This window comes from Oreochromis niloticus, unplaced genomic scaffold (genome assembly GCF_001858045.2).
Source record: "Oreochromis niloticus isolate F11D_XX unplaced genomic scaffold, O_niloticus_UMD_NMBU tig00006659_pilon, whole genome shotgun sequence".
In the NCBI taxonomy this organism is placed as follows: domain Eukaryota; kingdom Metazoa; phylum Chordata; class Actinopteri; order Cichliformes; family Cichlidae; genus Oreochromis; species Oreochromis niloticus.
In genome coordinates, this window is record NW_020328112.1 from 35,516 (window position 1) to 41,146 (window position 5,631).

The following is a 5,631-nucleotide window of genomic DNA, read 5'->3' on the forward strand; positions in this document are numbered from 1 at the left end:
GCAGCAGAATACCTTTCTAAAGAGATGTCATCTATCCAGTGAGAAGTCACTCCTAAGTAGCTATGCTGTCTGGCAGACCAGCAGTCTGTTGTGGTAGCAACATAGTTCACAGTGCTCAGTTTTTTGATGATTATGCTTTTCATGTTCTTCACAGCGTCTTGTATTTTTGAGCACAATGTTTTCCTTGTTACACTGAGGTTGCAAGGTTTCCAACATAGTCTTGAAGGACGATGTCTCAACTATAGAAAATGGTTGGTTGGCCTCACATACAAACGTAAGCAGAAGCTTGTCAAATGTTGCTTGTGTTATTCACCTAGAGCCTGTGAAAGAGTCTGTAAGTTTTGCGTTCTTCATAGGTGGCTCGGTAGAAGAGGATGACTTTCGTTTTCTGTGGCTGTCCATTAATTCCGTATACATCCTCAATTTGTTGGAGTGAACCCTCTGTTGGCAGAAAAAAATAGACCATGAAATGACATGTGACTAAGCAATTTCTATACAGTTCTTAGAAAAAAGAGAAAAAAACAAGATGATCCCATATTTTTAACCCTCCTGTCATGTTCAGGCCCCTGAACGACCCACTGAATGACCAAATGAAAGGCCCTCTGAACGACCCATTGACGCACCCACACAACTGAATTTGGTGGTGAAAACTGTTTGTTATGGTAATTTAAGAGCTGTTAAAACAGACCAGTCAATTTTGACTGGGAACACAAAAGTAAGGGGTGGGGGATGAACGCGAGGGATAAACTAGCACAAAAAACATTTTTCACCACTAAATTCAGTTAAGTGGGCCGTTCAGTGAGTGGATTCCAGTTCATTTCCTATGGCAGTTACTTTTGTCCGGGAACACCACACACCACAAAATTCAATGAAAGAGGTGATCATTACTTTTGTTCAAGTGCATAGTGCAGAGGATATCATTATGCAATCCATCTGATTGCATAATAAACACAATATTTATGAGTGCTTTAAGTTGTGAATCGGATAGATTTGACCGGAAGACTACAGGAAGGAAAGAGAAACAAAGTCGTGCCTACATTCCACTTAAAAAAGAAATTCCAGATTAAGTTCAAAACAAGAACGTATGCAAGGCTTAGCAGTGCTAGTCAATAGATTCTCCTTCAAAAAAAACGAAAAAAAAAACAAAAACAAAAAAACTTTAGCTTTTCCTCATAAAGTTCTACACCTTATAACTGTACTTCTCTGAAGCAAGAGTCAGGACAAAAAGTCACTTGTGGAGAAAAGAAAAATATTAAAACGGCTTAATTACTAATGTAGTTTCTAGGAGAAAGGGAGTGATTCTGGATATGTGCATTTTCTTTTTTAAATCATCTCATTTTTAATATGGGCAAGACCTAAGACTGTGATTCTGTAACCCACGGGTGTCAAGCTCCAGTCTTCGAGGGCCAGTGTCCTGAAACTATTAAACGTGTCCTCACTGCGACACGCTGAATTATTGCTTATTAGGACATTAGCAAGACTCTATGGTACTTGACTGCATGCTGAGGTGGCAATATTCAGCCATTTAATTCATGTGTGTTGGACTATGGACACATCAAAAAGTTGCAGTACACCGACTCTCAAGGAATCAAGCTCGACACAGCGGCTGTAAGACTGACATCCACTTAACCACAGCTAAAAAAGAAATTTAAAGCAAACTTACCGCAACATGTTTCCTCAGGTTAGATGTTGAGTTTTGTACGCTGAGACGTCGGTTTGCTTTGGCTCACACAGAAGACATCGCATTATATAGCTGTCCTTTTGTACTCCTTTAAAGCGAAACATGCTTTGCATATGCAGCCAAGGGTGTTTGTCCTGTTCAGTGTTAGCGGAGACGGTTGCCATTTTTTGATGTATTTCTTCTGTCCGTCTTTGGAAGTTGAAAAGGCTTGGGCTACTCGGCCTGCCATTTTATATCTGGTCATGTGACCGCATGGCTACGTCTGATTGGTGAAAGAGTTACCGGTAGCTCCAGTGGCGGCATGATCCATAATTTATATTAGTAGTATTATCCAATGTGTGAAATTAATTATTAAAAAAAGTAACGAGTCGAATTTTGCAAATGTAGCGGAGTAAAAGTACCGTTTCTTCTTCACAAATGTACTCAAGTAAAAGTAAAAAGTATCGTGCAAAAAAGGTACTTAAAAAGTACATTTTTTTCAAAACTTACTCAAGTAAATGTAACGGAGTAAATGTAGCTCGTTACTACCCACCTCTGGTGCTGTCCCGCGTTGGTCCAAGCATCGCCCGCCTAGACACCAACTTCAGGCACTCAATCCCACCTGCAGAGCGCCTGTCCATCTGCATGCGGTTAGTAAAAGTGTTTAATACAGTAGTCCTTTATTGATACCTGTGCTAATATATGCTAAACTATCGTTTATACACTGCTAACCAATGATCCCTCTAAGCTGCACGCATGCGCAATTGCGCAATGCTGGCACAGTCTCTGCGCAGAAAAAAATCTGCGTTGTGCACAAAAAAAATTCTAACCTGAATTGAAATTAAAATAAATACGTTAACATTTCTGTTTTGCAGTGTTAGTCAGTAAGTGACTGGCTGCCAGTATGGGATTAGAACGATGCCACCTTATCCCACAGTCCAGCCAATCACGCGATTCACATTCCTACATACGCAGCTAATCAACGTTGTTGACAGGCTATGACAGCGTCCTTATGTGCCGACACCGGTGTTTTAGCTAGCAAAGCGGCGTGGCTGATGTGAAGTGAAGCCACGTTAATGACAACGTGTACAACCATTGGAGATGTGAGCAGGACAGACGGAACAATTGAGGGAAAAAGTGTGGACTTTATACCAGTTTTTAAATTGTGTTGATAGGCCACGTAAAACCAGAGTTATGATAAAAATCTGCAATGTTTGGTTTTCTTCCTGAATATATCGTTGTTTATATTTACTGCGGGAAGAAACGGTAAAAATGGCGTTTATAAGGAAAACGCTCAAAGCGCTCTCCGCCTGTGAGCAAAGAAAACACAAAAAAACCTCCACCCTTTCCTATTGGTGGAAAAATGTACCATGTCGACCAATCAAAAATGATATGGCAACATGGCATTTAGTTGTTTAGGAAGGGAGAAGTTTTAGGAGTGACGGCGGTGTTTTGGGATGTGAGAGATTTGCGACGTTTAGCGCAAATCTTGTGTAGTTAGTGTGTAGTTAGTGTGTAGTTAGTGTGTAGTGTAGTCAATAGTTTTGTTGTGTGTGTCAGAACAATGAGGCGACTGCTGAATGTTACAGGTGTTACAGGAGTGATACATCTCCTGTTGTCAGGCCTGCAGGTATCAGGCTGTTGTTCTCCTTTATCTCATAGTGGACAGAAATTATTTTTTGGAGTGGCACAAATAATTTGTGGCATCAGATTTGATGCAGAACAGCTGATTGTTCTGTAAATAGTTTGAAATGTTTATTTAAAAAAACGCCTTGGCTGCATTTTAGGTAAACAGCTGCAAAAACTTTATTGTTTGCATAACTCAGTTACTTTTTTGAAGAAGTAACTATATAATTAATTGCCCAACATTGGTCATTATATGTATTTTGCAGACAGAGCGTTACAGGACTCTCTCCCAGACCACAGACTCATACTCATAATACAAGTCAGAGCTTTATTTAAAAAAAAAAGAAAAAAAAAGAAAGAAAGTTGTGTTTTCAAAATTGGAGTCATTGTAGAGTTAAATCTCCACAGCCTCCACAGCCCACTTACTTCATTGTAAGTGGGCTAAAGCAGTTAATTAAAAGTAGTCTAACATAAATGCTGTAATTTGATTATTTTAATAAACCATGTAACTTGGATGGATTCGATGCTGGCGTGACCACACTGCACACGTCTGATGTCGCTCACAGTGGTCCAAGGGACCGCTCAGGGAGTTTGTGTGTTCACTCAGACACATGAAAAATTAGAGGGAACATTGCTGCTAACATGGATGTGGTATGCTGTCGGTGTTTACTGATAGCAAACTGTGGTATGAGGACACTGTGGGTTAATCTTTGTAGTGATACTCCTTTTTTTAAAAAATTTAGACCTGGTTTAATTCTGGTATAGTTGAATATTTGTATATAATCCCTGCAGCTGTCAGACTCTACAACAGGGGTCACCAGCCTTTCTTAAAAGTGAGAGCTAGATAAAATTGTGAACAGTTTGGTTCATCTTTAGTTATATGTGTCATGGCCTGGGTCTAGGGACCCAGGGCTCATGCATTTTCAGTGTATGTTTATGTTATATTTTCCGTGTGGTATTTTGGTTTGCTCTCCTTTCTCCGTGTTCTCCGTGTGAGCTTCCGGAGGTTTTGGTTCGCTGAGGAGACTGCGAACCCGGAAGTGTTTCTGCTCCAGAGACAGCCACACTGCCGCTCGTCGTCCTCTGCCAGCTGCAGCAGATTATGCTCGTCAAGGGAGCAGCATTTAAGACTGTAGCTGAGCTGAGGCCGACGCTGGATCCTTGAGTCAGAACTCGTCAGTACAGCCGTGGGCTTTTTGTATAACCTCCGAGTTAATAGATTTCTCCTAACCTCAATGTTTTTGTGTTACCAGGAATCTGGAGCGGAGTGTGCTTTAAAGTCACGGTGTGGGAATAGGAGTTTTTTGGAGTCGCCACTTTTTCACTTCTCACGGACATCTGCACTGTGTGGGATTCAGGGAGAATCGCCACGGGACACAGTGCCTGGATTTTTGTATATAGTTGTGTGTTTTTCACCTCCTGTAAATAAATCCACTGTCCTTCACTAAGAGTCTCGCGTTTGGGCCCTACCTTCACTGCCACTCCACGGTCTGCCACCGCAGCCCGTGACAATATGGTTCTATCTAGCATATTCTATCTTGATAAGCTATGTCTTATCACAGGTTAATTTTTTCAAAAATATTAACAATGATTTAAGCAAGGAAAGGGCTACATGTCAACTACAACTCTTTATTTCTATTAATGTCTTACTTCATTCCTACCTGATTGACATGTCTAGGAATTATGAGTGATTGGCACACTGTAGTGGTAAAAGTTGCTACCAATCAAATTATGATATGTTAAAGTTAAAACAAAACACAACTGACTGTTTTATATATAATATAAATATAATTTTTATTTATGTAATTATCCTTATAATTACAAAAGTTTTATGTAAGATTTATGTTTTGTTATTTAAATCTGACATCACAAAAGTATTTTGGAATTTGAATAATGTATTTTGTAACTGCAGTACACATAATACTAATTTTGAACAATTTTGTCCAGGTCCCTTGCCACCCTGGACTCTTCATGACCATCACGTTCAGTTTCAGAGTCGGTGTGTCCACGGTGTGCCAGATCACCCCCAGGTAGCGACGGCCATCTGGACTGTCTAGTGGAACGACTTCATGGCTGTGCTTCACCTGGAGACTGGCGGTCCATCACAGAGGGATTCCAGGAGCGCTGGAACTTCCCTCTGCTGTGGAGCTCTGGATGGAAGCACATCCAGACAAAGGCACCCCATATATCATATAGGAGACACACACATTGATATACACTAAATGTTATTCCATTTCTTTTTGTGGTGCCCAATTTATGCACCTGCTTGATTGTTTAAACAATTATTGCACACTTCTGAAAATCCAGTAAACTTCTTTTCACGTCTCAAATATCACTGTATGATA

At 40.4% G+C, this 5,631-nt stretch overlaps 1 long non-coding RNA gene across 1 annotated transcript; it reads right to left on the bottom strand.

The window, feature by feature from the left end:
• Nucleotides 1-300: 300 nt before the first annotated feature.
• Nucleotides 301-1,698, bottom strand: LOC112845313 (uncharacterized). The gene is made up of 2 exons (XR_003218121.1): nt 1,664-1,698; nt 301-441 (listed from the first exon to the last, which is right to left on the bottom strand). It is a non-coding gene; the product is annotated as an uncharacterized LOC112845313 (long non-coding RNA).
• Between the last annotated feature and the right edge of the window lie 3,933 nt (nt 1,699-5,631).